At 40.6% G+C, this 19842-nt stretch overlaps 1 protein-coding gene across 1 annotated transcript in view; it reads left to right on the top strand.

Annotated features, from left to right (window-relative positions):
* Positions 1-5865: 5865 nt before the first annotated feature.
* LOC139564469 (ubiquitin-associated protein 1-like) overlaps positions 5866-19842 on the top strand; it is a 34856-nt gene continuing 20879 nt past the window's right edge. Inside the window, exon 1 of the mRNA XM_071384013.1 lies at positions 5866-6046. The gene's annotated coding sequence lies outside the window, so the exon portion shown is untranslated. The remainder of the gene's footprint in view (positions 6047-19842) is intronic.

The following is a 19842-nucleotide window of genomic DNA, read 5'->3' as shown; positions in this document are numbered from 1 at the left end:
GTGATGGAGTGCTGCATCAGATGACCTGGCCTCCACAATCACCAGACCTCAACCCAATTGAGATGGTTTGGGATGAGTTGGACAGCAGAGTGAAGGAATAGCAGCCAACAAGTGCTCAGCATATGTGGGAACTCCTTCAAGACTGTTGGATAAGCATTTCAGGTGAAGCTGTTTGAGAGAATGCCAAGAATGTGCAAAGCTGTCATCAAGGCAAAGGGTGGCTACTTTGAAGAATCTAAATTATAAAATATATTTTGATTTGTTTAGCACTTTTTTGGTTATTACATGATTCCATGTGTTATTTCATAGTTTTGATGTCTTCACTATTATTCTACAATGTAGAAAATAGTAAAAATAAAGAAAAACCCTTGAATGCTTAGGTGTGTCCAAACTTTTGACTGGTACTGTAAATCGCACATACTGTACATATAAAGAATGAATTATAATACATTTTATAAAACCCAATGGACAATATGCACTATTTAATTCGATTTGTTTGTAAAATGAAAGAATATCAAGAAATATTGGCAGATTATTTTATTCTCTCTCACACACACGCACACACGAAACGCAGCTGTCTATTAAGTTTATTGCGTTGAAGGAGGTGAGGTGTGGAGGTGTGTCTCTCTCTCTACAGTATAAGTAAGAGTTATTCCTCTGGGAAGCCATACAGACAAAATCCTGACTGGAACTACATCCCAGTAAGTACCCTATCTCTTAATATTCCTTATCTTAACACTTTAATTTAAAAATAACCATGTTTTTTTAAAGAGACTTGTATAAAACGTGATTGATAGAGTTTAACAGATCCCACTTTGATTCAAGTGTTACAGTACTTTGAAACTATGGGAGACTTTTCTAGGCGTGAAGATATTTCAACATGTCCAGGCGATAACAGGGCTACACTCGAGCTTGGTTCCCAAGTTTGTAAACCATACCAACCACATAGCCGCAGGAAGTAGGAGTGCCGGGAAAAAATATATATATACAGTACCAGTCAAAAGTTTGGACACACCTACTCAGTCCAGGGTATTTATTTTTACTATTTTCTACACTGTAGAATAATAGTGAAGACATCAAATCTATGAAATAACACATATGGAATAATCTAAAATACATTTTGATTTGTTTAACTTTTGTGTGTTATTTCATAGTTTTGATGTCTTCACTATTATTATTTTTTATTCTGCATCTCCCCCCTCCTTGATCAAAGCATTGGAAGGAAAGGAAGTCCAGTTTGGCTGATAGTACTATTAAAGGCACAATCTGGGATATTTCCTGTTCTTCAATGGTAATTTCAATTAGCTGATGATGTAGCGGGCTTACATCAACACCCAGCAATCTCGTTAAGAGACTCAGATTGAGTTGAGATACCCCATGAATTCACTATATTGGTGTTCGAAGTGGGACTTTCACCCTGGTAAAGTGTGTCCCAAAGGTATGGGCACAAGGGACTTGTGAGAGTGAATTAAAGGGACATGTTAGTACAACTGTCAAGGCTGTGGGTAACTGGTGAAAGGAGTCAGGCGAAGGAGAGCTGAGATGCGTGGACAAGGTATTTAATTCAAGAAAAAACACCCGTATAAACACAATACAATGGTGCACGAAATAAACGGGCGTAATAACAAAACCCGGTAACAATATACCAGCCGTCAGATACAGCTTAACAATAAAACAAACACGCACACAAACATGGGGGAAACCAGAGGGTTAAATAATGAACATGTAATGGAGGAATTGAAACCAGGTGTGTAAAAAACAAAGACAAAACAAATGGAAAATGAAAAGTGGATCGGTGATGGCTAGAAGGCCGGTGACGTCGACCGCCGAATGCCGCTCGAACAAGGAGAGGGACCGACTCCGGCGGAAGTCTTGACAACAACACCTAACCTGGACCTCTTTGTGTAACGGTTAAGCTATTGGACTAACAGTCGCAGGGACTTGGGTTTGGATTTGAGAGTAGTTAAATTTCCTCAGCCCCATCCCTTAACTTTATAACAAACCAAGTGGTGGGGCTGCCGTTGGGCTGAAACACAAAGTCAAGGACTGTGGCTTTAAAGAAATTTGTAGTCAGGATCAGATGAAGATATATGCTTTGTCGCATGTGCTATTTTGTTCTGAAAAGGTCATCATGCATAATGCTGAACGATCTCATGGAGATTTGCTTTTGCGCAATCTCCTACCCACATTGGATCCCCAAGCTTGGGTTTATAATCTAGTCTCTGTTTTATGAAAATTATCAATTAACTCAACGACGTTGGCAATGGGCGCTCAAGAGAAAACTAGCTGTTCTTTCCCGGCCTATAGTGGTCCACGGAAACACTTGACTGACTAGCCATCATATTCTCTTGACCCCAGTTCAGAATATATTTCACGGGGCTTAAATAAGTAATGAATCTGTAACGGTCGTTCTCCTCCTCTTCGTCTGAAGAGGAGGAGTAGGGATTGGACCAAAGCGCAGCGTGATAGTTTGACATAATAATTTATTTAAATGATAGAACAAAACACAAACACTTTAACAAACTACAAAACAAATAAACGATGTAGACAGACCTGACTTGAGAACTTACAAACTACGAAGAACGCACGAACAGGAACAGACTACATACACGAACGACAAACGAAACAGTCCCGTGTGGTGCAACATACACAGACACGGAAGACAACCACCCACAAACAAACAGTGAGAACACCCTACCTTAATATGGTTCTCAATCAGAGGAAACGTCAAACACCTGCCTCTAATTGAGAACCATATCAGGCAACACATTAACCCCAACATAGAAACACAAAACATAGACTACCCACCCAGCTCACGTCCTGACCAACTAAACAAAGTTAAACAAAGGAAAAATAAGGTCAGGAACGTGACAGAATCCAGGTTAGGGTGACACAAATCCTATAAAGAAAATGTTTGGGAACATCGCTTCAGTGTAGCCCACGGATGATGGACCAAAAAAAATACTATACATTGCACTGGGATGTGAATTTTTTTTGTTTATTTGTTTTATGATTTTTTAATAACATTTTGTATTTTCTGAGAGAATTACATTTTTTGTCCAATTTCAGTCATGTTTGTGTAATCCAAAAGTGTAGCATTTCCTATCTTTTTATTATAATTTAGAAAATAAACATGCCCAACTATTATGTGCAATTCAATTTAATGTTTTATCATTTTTATCAGAGAGATTACGATGAAAAAAATTGCATGCCATCCTTTTTTATTTTTGTTTATTTTTTTATCAACAACAAATAGCATATAACACAATATAGAAACATATCTTACAAAACAGTATACCAAATAACAGAGACAAAATGTATACACAGGGGTATACACATTTAAACAAAAATACAGGGTTTGCTTTGCTTTACTGTTTTTCAGACTTTGCAGCATTTTCAGATCAAATTCAATAATAAAAAATATTTTGCTTTCTTTTGCCTACTTGCATTTATGTATGTATGTAATATTTTCCTTACATGATGAAGAGATTCGTTATACACTACATGACCAAAAGTATGTGGACATCTGCTTGTCGAACATGTCCTTCCTAAATCATGGGCATTAATATGGAGTTGGTCCCCCCTTTGCTGCTATAACAGCCTCCACTCTTCTGGGAAGGCTTTTAACTAGATGTTGGAACATTGCAGCTGGTGCTTGCTTCCATTCAGCCACAAGCGCATTAACGAGGTCGGGCACTGATGTTGGGCGATTAGACTTGTCTTGCAGTCAGTGTTCCAATTCATCCCAAAGGTGTTCGATGGGGTTGAGGTCAGGGCTCTGTGCAGGGCAGTAAAGTTCTGACAGATCATTTCTGTATGGACCTCGCTTTGTGCACTGTGGCATTGTCATGCTGAAACAGGAAAGGGCCTTCCCCAAACTGTTGCCACAATGTTGGAAGCACAGAATCGTCTAGAATGTAGTTGTATGCTGTAGCGTTAAGATTTCCCTTCACTGGAACTAAGGGGCCTAGCCCGAACTATGAAAAACAGCCCCAGACCATTATTCTTCCTCCACCAAACTTTACAGTTGGCATTATACATTGAGGCACGTAGCGTTCTCCTGGCATCCGCCAAACCCATATTCGTCCGTCGGACTGCCAGATGGTGGAGCGTGATTCATCACTCCAGAGAACGTGTTTCCACTGCTCCAGAGTCCAATGGCGGCGAGCTTTACACCATTCAAGCCGACGCTTGGCATTGCACATGGTGATCTTATGCTTGTGTGCGGCTGCTCTGCCATGGAAACCCATTTCATGAAGCTCCTGACGAACAGTTATTGTGCTGACGTTGCTTTCAGAGGCCGTTTTGGAACTTGGTAGTGAGTGTTGCAATCGAGGAAAGACGATTTTTCAGCACTCTGGGGTCCCGTTCTGTGAGATTGTGTGGCCTACCACTTCACGGCTGAGCCGGTGTTGCTCCTAGACGTTTCCACTTCACAATAACGGCACTTACACTTGACCAGGGAAGCTCTAGCAGGGCAGAAATTTGACGAACAGCCTTTATGGTAAGGTGTCATCATATGACAGTGCCACGTTGAAAGTCACTGAGCTCTTCAGTAAGGCCATTCTACTGCCACTGTTTGTCTATGGAGATTGCATGGCTGTGTGCTCGATTTTATACATCTGTCAGCAATGGTTGTGGCTGAAATAGCCGAATCCACTAATTTGAAGCGGTACTTTTGTATATATAGTGTATATACTTTGTTCTGATCTACATCCTTATCATCAAACAAAAGTCAAACATTTTTACCATCGAGCCGAACCCTAGCACCAGTTGATCTAAAAAAGATCTTAGTACAAATACATTCAAAGAATAAATTACTTATAATTTCCTCTTCAATATTGCAGGGCAAATCTCCTACTTCCGAGTTCAGTGTTTTTTTGTTGTTATTGTTTTGTTTTTATTGTTTTGTTGTTATTTTAGTTATTTTATTTAACCTTTATTTAACTAGTCAGCAAGACAGTTACAGTTTGGGGCGGCAGCGTAGCCTAGTGGTTAGAGCGTTGGACTAGTAACCGAAAGGTTGCGAGATCGAATCCCCGAGCTGACAAGGTACAAATCTGTCGTTCTGCCCCTGAACAGGCAGTTAACCCACTGTTCCTAGGCCGTCATTGAAAATAAGAATTTGTTCTTAACTGACTTGCCTAGTAAAATAAAGGTAAAAAAAAAAGAACTAATTCTTATTTACAATGACAGCCTACCAAAAGGCAAAAGGCCTCCTGTGGGGACCGGTGCTGGGATTAAAAATAAAAATGAATTAAATAAAAATATAGGACAAAACACACATCATGACAAGAGAGACAACACAACAGTACATAAAGAGAGATCTAAGACAACAACATAGCAAGGCAGCAACACATGACAACACAGCATGGAAGCAACACAACATTCAAGACCACTGGGAACTCGGGAAAAAAGAGTTCAGACTGGGAAAAAATCGTTGTGAACAGTCATTCAACTAGGAATTTCAAGTCGGAAACTCTGGCATCTTTCAAGAGCTCCAACTTTCCAACCTGATTATCACCGACTTCATGATTTGACCAAAATTATTATCCCCAGAGTTCCCAGTTGTCGCGAAAGCACCATATGCCGCGTTCAAAACAACTGGGAACTCAGAAAATACGAGGTCAAATCAGGATGTCAGTGATCTTCAGGTCGGAAAGTCGAAGCTCTTGAATTAGGCCCAAGTTCCCGAGTTGGAATTCCGAGTTGGATGACCGTTCACATCGATTTTTCCCAGTCGTTATTCGTCGTTATCAATCGTCGTTATCAATATTCCCAGTTGTTTTGAAAACTCGGATTTCCGAGTTCCCAGTAGGTTTGAACGCAGTAATATTTATCTACGGCTGTGTCGTCATGATGTGAAAATGTGACATCAAACAGGAACCATAGGAAGGCTGACAAATCAAGATGGCGTCCCACGATGATGCAGGAAAGAGATTTCGATTCCAATAAAAACGTACTTCTGTCTAGAGAAAGTTTGAAGACAGTGTTTTGCCGGGGGGTGTAAATACGTTTTTGGAGACGCAAGACGGAGCAGATACTGGTAAGAAGATTCATGGAAGATGTTATGTCCGTTTTCTTTCAGGGGCGGTGGCAGGGGGAGTGAACGAGTCAGCAGCAGGCCAGCTAGTTAAGTAACTAACTATTTAGCTATGTAGACATGTAGACATTCGATATTCTGTATGTCTGATTGTATTCGTAACCTAGTTATGTACTTAGTTAGCTATGTGCCAGTCTTTTGGCCAAGTAACGTTAAGGCCTGCGCGTTAGCTTGGTTATTTCATGTCATCCATTTAACGTCGTTACTCGTTTGCTAGCTAACGTCAACTGTTCATGAAACTGTTAACATCCCGACTTGCTAACTAGCTATATGTCGTCCTCTATGTTAATCTACTCAGCAATTAATTGTTTTCCAAACATACCCGCCAGGTCCCTCTTGCCTTGGTCGCATTACGTTGAATCACTCATTCAAAACTAGCTAACGCTACCAGTAGCTAACCAGGCCAGGCGGAGCGACATCTAGCAAGTTAGCTGTCAAAGTGGCTAGCGGGTTAGCCCTTACTGCACTGTAGCCTACAACATATCTACGTTTTCTACTAGCTTGCTAACTTTACACTGCAGATGTCTATAATGAATTACCTAACTGTCACCTTAAAGTTGTAGATACTCTTGCTAACCTCTGATGCAGGTAGCGAGTCATGCAAGTAACGTTATGACTCGTTAAATGTTTCCCCGATGAGCTAACACAGTTAGCTATCTACTTCAAATTTTCAGGTGTTTTTGTTGTTTAGGGTTTGAGTAAACTAAGCTATGTTGCTGTGGTGGACATTGCATTGACTGTTTATAGATAGAACATTCTGGCTGGTCGAGCTAGATCTCACTCCATGGTACGCCAATGAGTCCTCTCATGAGAAACTGTACCTGGGGGCCGCCTTATGTAACAGTATAATAAAGGCGATGGGTCTGTGCTTGCTGAACAGTGGTGTGAGTTATGCAATTAGTCTTGCCACTCTCACTTACTAAACTTTGTGTGTTGATTTCTGCTTATGTGCGTGCAGGTTTTTACTCAACCCATCCAATACATTGCCTTGTCAATATTGAAAAACTACTCTGTAGCCAATAGACACAGGCCCTTAAACCTCAAGATATAGGCTACAGCTATTTTGCTGAGTAACACACATTACTGTCTTCTCTGGGAGCCTATTTTAGTTCATAGTAGCCTCCTGCTGCAAAAAGTACATTTTAAGTCCACAAATTGTTGTCAAGGGGATGGAAGCTCAAACTATTAGGAAGGTTTGTGGCAGACCGAGGTAAAGTAGGTTTTATAACAGACATTTGCTGGTAGCCTGTGTAAACATTGACAACAATTTCCATTACTTTGATTACTACAAAGGATCTTTCACAATATTTTTTGTTGTTGTTTGGGACCGGCAGATTTCTTGTTTAGGTTTTTTTGACTGGGGTGAAAGTGCAGGCACTATACAGGCCCTCTCAGTGATGTGATTAATTACACTAATAATACAAAAATATATACAGTACCCGTCAAAAGTTTACTCATTCCTTTTCTTTTCTTTTTTACTATTTTCTACATTGTAGAATAATAGTGAAGACATCAAAACTATGAAATAACACATGGAATCATGTTGCTGGTTGAAGTGTGCAAAGCTGTCATCAAGGCAAAGGGTGGCTTCTTTGAAGAATATAACATATATTTTGATTTGTTTCACACTTTATATCTGTGTAACATCTGAGGTGTCAGAGTTGGTGGAGGAAGTTGTAATGTATAAGTCTATCTAGAGTTGATGGTCGCTGACACACTATCTTGGCATAGGTCCGACCCATAGCCCCTCATCAATTGTAGTATTCAAATTGGATTCCCATCGCTCTCTTGACTTATATACAACTGGTTTTGGGCATTGTTGCTTTAACAATGAGAACACTCTGGATATAAATCTATGAGTCATGGTTATCATGGAGTAGTTGTTCATTCCAGGAGTCTGTTTTGCCACAGGCGTGTTTTGGGGGACAAGTCTTGTTTCAGACCAAATAACTTATGAATTTCATACCAAGATCTTACTAAATTGATGGTACAGGGATTGGTCGTTTTTGTTAATATAGTATTACTCCTGACATCATTAAGAGCATACATTTCCATCTGAGTCCACAAAGGGGCTGGTTCTGTTTCAGTTGAGAATGAAATGAATCTAATATCTGCTGCCCAGTAATACATCTTAAAATTTGGTTGCCGGAGACCTCCTAGACTATAATCCCATGTATATTTGTCCAGACTCACTCTTGGAGTTTTATGGGTAAAGATTCAAATAGGTACATAATCTTACTCAGAACGTTCATTTTAGTACAGCTAATTCTCGCAAATAATATAAGAGGCAGATCTATCCACCTAGTCAAGTCATCCACCACCTTCTGAACCAAGACAGTGTATTTAAGGTTGTACACCTAAGTCTTTATCACCTATGATTCCTAGATATTTGAACCCCTGTGGCGAACATCTGAAGGGACCTGTTTGTTCACAGATGCTGTAGGCAAAGCATTTCACTTTTGTCCATGTTGACTTTGTAACCTGATATAGACCTTTATGTACCCAAAAGCATCTGGAGTCTTGAGAGGGGTCGAGTCAGAGGAACAAAATAATGTTGTCTGCGAACAATGATCTTGTGCGTTATCTGGCCTACCTGAAAGCTCTTTATGCCAGGATCCATTATGGCCTCCGCCAGGGGTTCTATGGCTAGCACGAAAAGGAGTGGAGAAAGTGAACAGCCCTGTCTACCTATAAAGAGTGGGAATATGGCTGACATCATTCCATTAGTGGATATCTTGGCTTGTGGTTTATGGTATAAAGTGTTCACCCAGTTGACAAACGAAGGACCAAAGTTAAATTTAACAAGGACCTTGAACAGGTATGGCCACTCCAGCCTATCAAATGTCTTTTCAGCATCTAGCGATACCGCTATACTATGATCACTCCTTACACTGGCCATGTACATTACGTTGAATAACCCACGGAAATTATTGGTGGAGGATCTTTTCTGAATGAAGTCCGTTTGATCGGTGTTAATCAGGTTTGGCAAATATTGTCCTCATCTACTAGCCCATCGCCTTAGAAATGGATTTATAGTCAGCATTGAGGAGCGAGATTGGCCTATAGAAAGAGCATTGTAGAGGATTTTCTTTTTTGTATAATTGTTATAATGCCAGCGGAAAAGGAGTCTGGTAGGCTCTGCATCTCAGCAGCTTATTTTAGAACATCCATCAAGAGGAATAAGCGAATCATTAAACTCTTTATAAAACTCCTGGGGGGGAAAGCCATTGTCTCCTGGGGATTTGCCAGATTGTAGAGAGGGAATTGCTTTCTCTTCATGTGTGAGGTAGTTCAATAGTAGACAGAAATGTGCCTATCATTGCTGGTTCCGTTCCATCAAGTGTATTGTTTAAATGAATGAATAATCTCTTCCGGGTTGTGAGACACTTGACCGTTCTGTGTTGATGGTTCTCAAATTCTCCTCAGCTTTTTTTCTGCCAGGCTAGGGCTGGGCGCTATACCATATTTTACTATATACCGGTATTTATTCATGGACCGGTTTGGGTTTTTACTTTACCTTCTATAACGGTATTTTAATGTTTGATTTGTTAAATGTGATACGCTGTGTATAACGTCAATTTTTATAGTTTACTCTGCTGCTTGGGTCATCCCTCTCCGCTCTCTCTCCATGCCGCTTTCCACACAGACCTAGTCCCACCCCCTGTCACTCAAGGAGCTCGTTTGTTGTTGCTTGACCACGAGACACTTTCGTTCAGTCTGCATGGTCAATGCAGCACATACAACAATGGTGATGACAATAATGTTGTTTCTACTTTGATCTTAATATAAATCCACATGCGTTCTATAATTACAATATTAGTTTGTGTTTCTTACATTTGGAAACAGCTAGTTTGTATTTTCTTAGGAAGTTAAGCTAAATCGTGTTAGCCACTAATGCTAATCGCTAGTTAGCTGGCATGAATTGAACAGTATAAAACAATCCGAATGGAGAAAGACCCATTTGAAATAATTTTGAAAATATGTGTTGCCACCCTAGGGTCACACACTCCTTTGTAGTGAAAGGATTTAATTCTCTAATTCAGCAGTGCATTTTCTTTTTGACCTTTTGCTATAGGAAATTATTTGACCCCTAAGAAAGGCCTTTAATGTATCACCGAGTACAAAACTATAGAGGGAGAGGATGGACAGTTTTTACAGAAACTTTATTTGGTCTTTGATAAATTGACAAATTCTGCCTACTTCAAAATACTTGGGTTTAGGCGGCATATATAGGTCCCTTGAACTCCATCTGGCACCCAAGCTCCCCTCACACTTTCTGTTTGATCTGAGATAGTTCTGGATAAATACTCAGTTTCCACAACTCTATGGGTTACCTCTGCTGATAGGAGAAAATAATCAATCTGGGTTATGCGGGCAGGAGTAGAATGAGTAATCCCTATCTTGGGGGTGGAGCTGTCTCCATGTGCCTTTCAAATTGAAGTCTTTTATAAATGATAATACATTTGGCTGACTTAGTCAATAAAGTTGCTTTAGTTGAGGATCTATCCAGAATCAGATCCAGACAAATGTAAGTCGCCCCAAACTAAGTGTTCCCTGAAATTCCACTACCTTGAGGAATATATCTTGAATAAAAATTATCATCATAATTAGGTGCATATACATTAAGCAAGGTCCAAGATTCAGAATACATTCTTCCATGGACCACTACTTAACGTCCCAGTGGCTCAATAATTGTTTTCGTTACACAGAAGGGTAAATTCTTATTAATCAACACAGCTACTCCCTGTGTCTTTGTTTTATATGAAGAGGCAAATACCTGTCCAACCCATTCCCTCTAACTTTATTGTTCTGCCCCTGTTAGTTGTGTTTCTTGTATAAACGCAACATCAGTCTTTAGCCTTTTCAAGTACATAAGGTCTCGTTTTCGTTTAACAGGTCCATTCAATCCATTAATGTTCAATGATTTACTATCTTAGCCATATTGTTATGATTTGATCATTTCTATCAAATCAAAACTTAGTTGAAGAAGTGGGCCAGGCTTTTTCAAAAACATTTGAGGTTTATGTAACAATCATTCAAAGAGATCTTACAGTTAAAAGGTACATATATTTTTTAAAAATGAGTTGGTGGAATTAACCTCATCACTGAGACACTCAAGGGCCCTCATAGTGATTGTTCTTTTTGACTAGGATGAAAGTGCAATCTGCCCGGTCCCTAACAAAAGCATTTGCTTGTGAAAGATCCTTCGTAGTAATCAGAGGAATGAACATTTACAACGTTTAAATAGGCTAACGGCAAATTTCTATTGAACGTCTGATATAACCTTTTTACCTCGGTATGTGGCAGAAGCATTCATTGGAGCAGTTGCTTCTGTTAGTTTTATATCCCAGTATCGATTGCACGTTGACATCTGTAATGCTATAGCCTACTTAGAATACAGCCGAAGCAGCACCCAACGCAAACTCCAATCAAATCTGAATACTAACACACACGCCTCTATTTATAATGCCAGGGATTGTGGCGTGGCGTGCGGCAGAATAACCAATTTACCGGTTTGTGACTTCAGATGCAAATCAACACACATTTTCACAGAAAAAGAACATCAGGAACAGAAAGAGGAATATGTAATTACTATTGTAGATATGATTCTTCAGTAGCACACTGTCCTTGTTATGCTCTGGTCATGCAGGAAAAAAAAAAAAAAAGAAAGCCCATGACTTCACTGATTACAACCAATTTTCTTGGGGACTGAAAGACTAGGCTATTCCCCAGGATGTCAAAGGAGCACTAATGTCCTAAGGGGAGTTCTGTCAGATGAAACAAAGCCTCATTGCTCACCACCCCTACCTTTTTTTAAATGTGGATTTGGGCTTGAAATGTGCATATCTCAATGAGAAATGCACGTTTCCTGCTCAGTTGCATCTTCGTGAAGGTTCCAATTTCCTTCAGAAAACATGTTTTCTGGGTATTTTCTTCCTTCCTTGTAAAGGAGTTGATTTGTCCATATTGAAGTGATAATGTTGGCAAGTTCAAGTAGATGCCGATCATGTTGTAAAATAAGAACGTTTGTCAAGGTAATTGACTATGTTTTACTATATACTGGTATTGATACATGGACTGGTTTGGGTTTTTACTTTACCTTCTATAATGGAATTTCAATGTTTGGTTTGTTAAATGTGATGCGCAACTCGTGCGTGTGTAATGTCAATTTTTTTATTTTACTGTTAGCTACTTTCAAGTCGTCTCTCTCCTGCATGCAATGATGTACAGTTGAAGTTGGAAGTTTACATACACCTTAGCCAAATCTATTTAAACTCTGTTTTTCACAGTTCCTGACATTAATCCTAGTAAAAATTCCCTGTTTTAGGTCAGTTAGGATCACCACTTTATTTTAAGAATGAAATGTCAGAATAATAGTAGAGATTTATTTCAGCTTTTATTTCTTTCATCACATTCCCAGTGGGTCAGAAGTTTACATACTAATTGAGTGTATTTGGTAGCATTGCCTTTAAATTGTTTAACTTGGGTCAAACATTTCGGGTAGCCTTCCACAAGCTTCCCACAATAAGTTGGGTGAATTTTGGCTCATTCCTCCTGATAGAGCTGGTGTAACTGAGTCAGTTTTGTAGGCCTCCTTGCTCGCACATGATTTTTCAGTTCTGCACACAAATGTTCTACAGGATTGAGGTCAGGGCTTTGTGATGGCCACTCCAATACCTTGACTTTGTTGCCATTTTGCCACAACTTTGGAAGTATGCTTGGGGTCATTGTCCATTTGGAAGACCCATTCACGACCAAGCTTTAACTTCCTGACTGATGTCTTGAGATGTTGCTTCAATATATCCACATCATTTTCCTGCCTCATGGTGCCATCTATTTTGTGAAGTACACCAGTCCCTCCTGCAGCAAAGCACCCCCACAACATGATGCTGTCACCCCCGTGATCCACGGTTGGGATGGTGTTCTTCAGCTTGCAAGCGTCCCCCTTTTTCCTCCAAATATAACGATGGTCATTACGGCCAAACTGTTCTATTTTTTTTTTTTTATCAGACCAGAGGACATTTCTCCAAAAAGTACGATCTTTGTCCCCATGTGCAGTTGCAAACCGTTGTCTGCCTTTTTTATGGCGGATTTGGAGCAGTGGCTTCTTCCCTGCTGAGTGGCCTTTCAGGTTATGTCGATATAGGACTCGTTTTACTGTGGATATAGACACTTTTGTACCTGTTTCCTCCAGCATCTTCACAAGGTCCTTTGCTGCTGTTCTGGGATTGATTTGCAATTTTCGCACCAAAGTACGATCATCTCTGGTAGACAGAACGCGTCTCCTTCCTGAGCGGAATGACGGCTACATGGTCCCATGGTGTTTATACTTGTGTTCTATTGTTTGGACAGATGAACGTGGTACCTTCAGGTGTTTGGAAATTGCTCCCAAGGATGAACCAGACTTGTGGAGGTCTACAATTTTTTTTTTCTGAGGTCTTGGCTGATTTCTTTAGATTTTCCCAGTAGGCCTTGAAATACATCCACAGGTACACCTCCAATTGACTCAAATTATGTCAATTAGCCTATCAGAAGCTTCTAAAGCCATAACATAATTTTCTGGAATTTTCCAAGCTGTTTAAAGGCACAGTCAACTTAGCGTATGTGAACTTCTGACCAACTGGAATTGTGATACAGTGAATTATATGTGAAATTATCTCTCTGTAAACAACAAAGACATTGGAAAAATGACTTGTCATGCACAAAGTAGATGTCCTAACCGACTTGCCAAAACTAGTTTGTTAACAAGAAATGTGTGGAGTGGTTCTAAAACGGGGTTTAATGACTCCAGCCTATGTGTATGTAAACTTACGACTTCAGCTGTATATACAGTGGTTGCTCCACTAAAATTTTTGCGATTATGCTGTGGGTTTAGTACGGTACCCTGCGTCACCACTTCATTGCTCCAGACCAGCGCAAGGGGGAGTTGGAGCTCTGATTATGCTTTTGGGTCCTACTGTGTCTAACTGAGAATGAATGGGTGACATAAACCGAAATAGAAACTCATAATTGTGCACGACTTCAGTATTACTTACTGAAGGTTTTTATTCTTTTATTTTGTTAGGATTATTTTGCTCTTGCTGTAGTACTGTAGGATACTCCCGACCGGTCATGTTGTACAGCGCCTGGGTGGCGCAATGGTCCAAGACAGCTGTGTTGCTACAGATGCTAGTTCAATACCTGTGCCGGCCTCGACTGGGAGACCCATGAGATGACTGTAGCATTTTGGTATCTCTCCCTCTATAAACATAAATAAATAATTCTAAATAACAAACTGGCTTTATTTACAAATTACTAACAATGTCTCACTCCATGTTCAAGAATGGCTTTTTTCTCGCTCGTTTTACGTTATGAAAAATAAATAATCTCCCAAATGTATTATTTATTAGTTTAGAATTATGTAAAAGCCCCTTGGAAATTCTCACATATGTTATTAGCAGGACAATATATTGGTCATGGCTCCCGGGTGGTGCACAATGGGATTGCCATGCAGTTCTCCAGCTGTATCCACTGAAAGCGCGCAAGGTTCAAGGTACGAGGGCAGGGGATGGGCCGCAGAGCCGCGTACAGAAGACGGACCTAGCCCATGATGGAGGGGAGGTAGACAGCCACACTGGGTAGCACAGAGCAACACTAAGGGGCATTGCACAAATAATGCCACTGACTCGGGAAACGTTCCCGCTGTTCTTAGTGCCAGTCTGCACGTCCAAACTAAAACAATGTAACTAATAATGGCATCTTTATGCTTTCGTTAATAAAATAATAAATACTTTCAAAATGCAGATATTTATTTTGTTATGGATCCATAACGAATTACTATGGGAATAAATATCACTGAATACAGAAATATTAGAACAAAGTTGTCTAATGATGGTAAACAAATTGTTGCTTACTGGAAAATACTCTTTCAAACACACACGTTCACGTTGTACAACGCCATTATGGCTATTAGCAGGTAGCTGGACAATAGACTTGCCTAGGAGGGTAGGGGGAGAATTCTAACTTAGAAATACATTTGACAATAAGTTGGCTGTATCACAACCGGCCGTGATTGGTTGCAATTTCAGTTTAATCCACCAGAAAAGACAAAACAAATAATACAACAAAAAGTATTATTATGTATCACATCAGACCGTGATTGGGAGTCCCATAGGGCGGCACACAATTGACCCAGCGTTTCTCTTCCTCTAAAAACAGAAATAAATGTATTGGCCTTTACAAATATTATTTTGGCCTTTATTCAGATTACAATCGCTCACTTTCGTATTTTTTAAAACAAAATAACCTCATATAATCAAGTTGATGGCACAGTCATATAGCCAGCACCTACATAAAGCTGTGTGATTCGCTCATTCATGGCTTTGGATCAAAATAAGTACCAGCATTCTTTCTGAAATGTTTTGGGTATCCTGACCTGGACACCATGTACAGTATTATAATAGCCCATAATGGCCTATTAGCAGGACAATTTACCTTTAACAACACCTCTCTGTATTTTGATACTTTGGATAGGTGCTCCAGAGTGGATGGGGGCTCCCGCAGTACAAACAGATGCAGGTTCTATACCCGTGCCGGCCGAAACCGGGAGACCCGTGAGGCGGCTTTTGGTTTTAATTTAGAATTCTCCAATACTCTATGCAATTGATGGCGACGAGTCACGTCGTATTTTTCGATATACTGTAGGCCTACCGTAGGCGACATGAGTCTCACTAGTGTTGAGTAATGTGCTGTTAAAAGTGGTGTAGGTCTTATTTATTTAAAGAGCATATTTTTTAGAAGCAATAGGATTTGAAGCAATAGCCTACAACTATTTTAGCACAGTTTCGCGCTGCTTTAAGACAAGCATGGCGACTGGTCTTGATAAATCAAAGAGATTTTCACTGAATCTCCATTTGGGTATTGGTTAGACTGCTATTATGGTGTTGAAATGTTATGCTCTTAGTGTAAACTTGATTTAACTAGGCAAGTCAGCCAAGAACAAATTCTTATTTATAAGGACAGCCTACTCCTTCCCCGTTGGGGAATTGAGCCCCGGTCTCCCGCATGCCCGCACGACACGGGGATTGTTTAGCTAAAAAGCCAAGTACTGTAGCCTACTCCCGACTGTCACGTTGTACACCTCCATATTTTCCTTTCCATCCTAACGTAAACAGAGGGCTTTTCGTTTTTCCTGGAATAGAAACAATATAATATTAATCAAATGAATTAAGCAACATTTCTTTATCAGCCCCATATACTATGTTCTTACAAAAAAGGTTTTAAATTCTCTAGTACAGACACTATTGAAGGCTATAAAATACTTCTCAAAGATGCCCTCCGGTAGTCTAACTAGCATTAATGGTACCGGTGGTTCACAGTTAAATAACCTGCCATAGAATTCTGCGGCACCATGCAAGCTGCGCCGCAGTATGCTGCAACTTTTAAAGGACGAACCACTTTACAGCCTTATTCTAAAATTGATACATTTGTGTGTGTGTGTGTCCCCCCCCCCATCTACACACAATACCCCATAATGACAAGCAAAAACAGGTTTTTAGATATGTTTACATATATCATTTTCTTTTATTTTTAAATGGATCACATTTACATAAGTATTCAGACCCTTACTCAGTACTTTGTTCAAGAACCTTTGGCAGCGATTACAGCCTCGAGTCTTCATGGGTATGATGCTACAATTTCGTTCGGGTTCATGTCGGGGCTCTGACTTGGCCACTCAAGGACATTCAGAGACATGTCCCAAAGCCACTCCTGCATTGTCTTGGCTGTGTGCTTAGGGTTGTTGTCCTGTTGGAAGGTGAACCTTCGCCCCAGTCTGAGGTCCTGAGTGCTCTGGAGCAGGTTTTCATCAAGGATCTCTCTGTACTTTGCTCCCTTCATCTTCACCTCGATCCTGACTAGTCTCCCAGTCCCTGCCGCTGAAAAACCTCCCCACAGCATGATGCTGCCACAATGCTTCACCATAGGGATGGTGCTAGGTTTCCTCCAGGCCAAAGAGTTCAATCTTGGTTTCATCAGACCAGAGAATCTTGTTTCTCATGGTCTGAGTCCTTTAGGTGCCTTTTGGATAACTCCAAGCGGCTGTCGGCTGTCATGCCGATTTTTCTCAGTTTGGCCGGGCGGCCAGCTCTAGGAAGAGTCTTGGTGGTTCCAAACTTCTTCCATTTCAGAATGATGGAGGCCACTTTGTTCTTGGGGACCTTCAATGCTGCAGAAATGTTTTGGAACCCTTCCCCAGATCTTTGCCTCGACACAATCCTTGGTTTTTGCTCTGACATGGACTGTCAACTGTGGGACCTTTTTATATAGACAGGTGTGTGCCTTTTCAAATCATGTCTGTTTATCATCTGTTATATTTTTTAATACATTTGCTAAAATTTCTAAACCTGTTTCCGCTTTGTCATTATTCGGTTTTGTGTGTAGATTGAGGACCTTTTTATTTAATACATTTTAGAATAAGGTTGTAACGTAATAAAATGTGGAAGAAGTCGAATGCACTGTATACATCATTGCCTGCATGCCACTTCCCACAACAAGCCCTAACCCATTTTACTAAAGGAGAGCAGTTGTTGGTGTTGCTCGACCTCAGAGTAAAGAGCACTTAGTCTGCATGGTCAAACGCAACAAGATGTTAGTGACAATGATGCTGCTTTCAAAGCGTTCTATAATGACACAGTTTGTATCGTCTTTTCTTAGCAAGTTGTGACTGACAATAAATCATGTTAGCCTCTAATGCTTATTGCTAGTTAGTTGGATGGCTAGCTAGTTAGCTAGGTTTGATCTGACTTAATACATTTAGCTATCTGATATCAGCCTGAAATGAGTGCTGGTGTCGGCCTCGATCAGCATGTTTTTGGTACAGTATCTTCTAAATAAAAGAGGAATAGACGAAGCATGACTGTTAGCTAGCAAGCTACACGATGAAGGGGTATTTAACATTGTATAGGGTCCCCTGGGAAATGCTGACCAACACCTTTTTAGTCCTACCCTTCTACAATAATACCTACCCTTCTACAATAATACCTATCTGGCTTATTCATTTGTCATGTCAAACAACAATGTATTCATAGTGCTGCCTACTATATGTGACCGACCGCCTTGATTCGGTCTTATGTAGCAAAATTTGAAATGGTGTTTTCTACATTGGATAAAAGCAGAGACACAGAGCTACACAATGGTAAATCATACACTGCATTTGAGGAACAATGGGAAAGTTATTCTGCTTCAAAAGTTGATAAACTTGTAACCTCCACTTTGGCTCTTGAATGTTTTGGTACACCTACTGTAGAGTTCTTCTTTGTCTACACCCATTCAGCATTGTTCCCATTCAGCATTCCTCACAGCATTGTTCCCATTCAGCATTCTTCACAGCCTCTTAAGCCAGCCCCACCCATCTCTATAAGGATTGTGAGGTCATGTGCTAAACAATGAGTAGTGTAGTAAAGATTTAAGACTAAGTGGTAAAAGTACAATAAGGAAAAATTTCAGGTAAACAAAGTGTCCAGATAAAAATGTTTTATAAATATTAGATGACACACTTGTCTAAATTGATGGGTCATGTGAAAGATATGCTATATCCCACAGCCGCATCTTGCTAAGTGGATGGGTCTCTACAGAAGGTGTAAACGGTACAGCGAACTGGTTACTTGCATAGTAGCAATATCAAAAATAGATAGTGTCAATGCCAGTAGAGAAAACATAATATACAGTTTGTACTGTTATATCAGGGGTAAAGTGGCTGAGCAGCAGGACAAAAACAAAATTGTAGCATGCCGTGTGTTAGGAGAGAGCCATGTGAATAGAGGCACTGCATAAAGTGATGATGACTGGGAACTCGCCCACAGTGATGAACTGGTCTGTCTGAACCACACATGAACAAGGAATCTATATTCGGAGATCCTGTTTCTGTCCTGCCCTTGACTTTGACTTTGGTACAGGGCATGTGATGTCCATCGCCTCTTTGTCGTAAAATTCCATGATCTTCTCAAAGACACGTTTGTCTAGCTGTGGCCAGTCCAGGTGGTGCTTGTACATGCAGACCATCTATGGCAGGAAGGATGTCCGCGTTGCGCAGCAGCTGAAACCTGGTCCCGACTGAGTCCGAACGCTCCTTGGAGACAACACCATGCTCCAGTGCATCGAAGCTGTAAAACAGGAAACCCCCCCTTAAAATGTGAAATTACAACTTTACATAACATCAATTCACCTCCCAAGTTAAGATGAGAAGAATAACCTCATGCAATGAAAATTATATTCACCTGAAGTGCTGGTACTGCTTGATCTGTGGCAGCATCCTGAAGTACAGAGTGAGGTGTTGTTGCCAGCCATAGCTTTCCACCAGCACCGTACCATCCTCCAGTCCAATCAGCTGTGGGATTTTGACCCCTGTCAGTGCTGTCCTTCACAACACCAGCAATCTCAAAGTGTTAACTCTGGTATTTCTGAAGTGCTGCTTGATGAGGCCGATGCACCAGTCGGGGGGCAAACTTGGTGTGGCCTGTGATCAGGAAGTGAAGGTCCAGACTGCTGGAGCTTGTGCATGGTCATGATCATCCTCGCAGTGGCAGACCACGTGTAACAACACCTGCACAGGATCAGTACATCCAAACATCACACCTGCGGGACAGGTACAGGATGGCAGCAACAACTGCCAAAGTTACACCAGGAACGCACAATCCCTCCATCAGTGCTCAGACTGTCCGCAATAGGCTGAGAGAGGCTGGACTGAGGGCTTGTAGGCC

This window comes from Salvelinus alpinus, chromosome 2 (assembly GCF_045679555.1).
Source record: "Salvelinus alpinus chromosome 2, SLU_Salpinus.1, whole genome shotgun sequence".
Lineage (NCBI taxonomy): Eukaryota > Metazoa > Chordata > Actinopteri > Salmoniformes > Salmonidae > Salvelinus > Salvelinus alpinus.
This window is presented reverse-complemented; position numbering and strand designations above follow the sequence as displayed.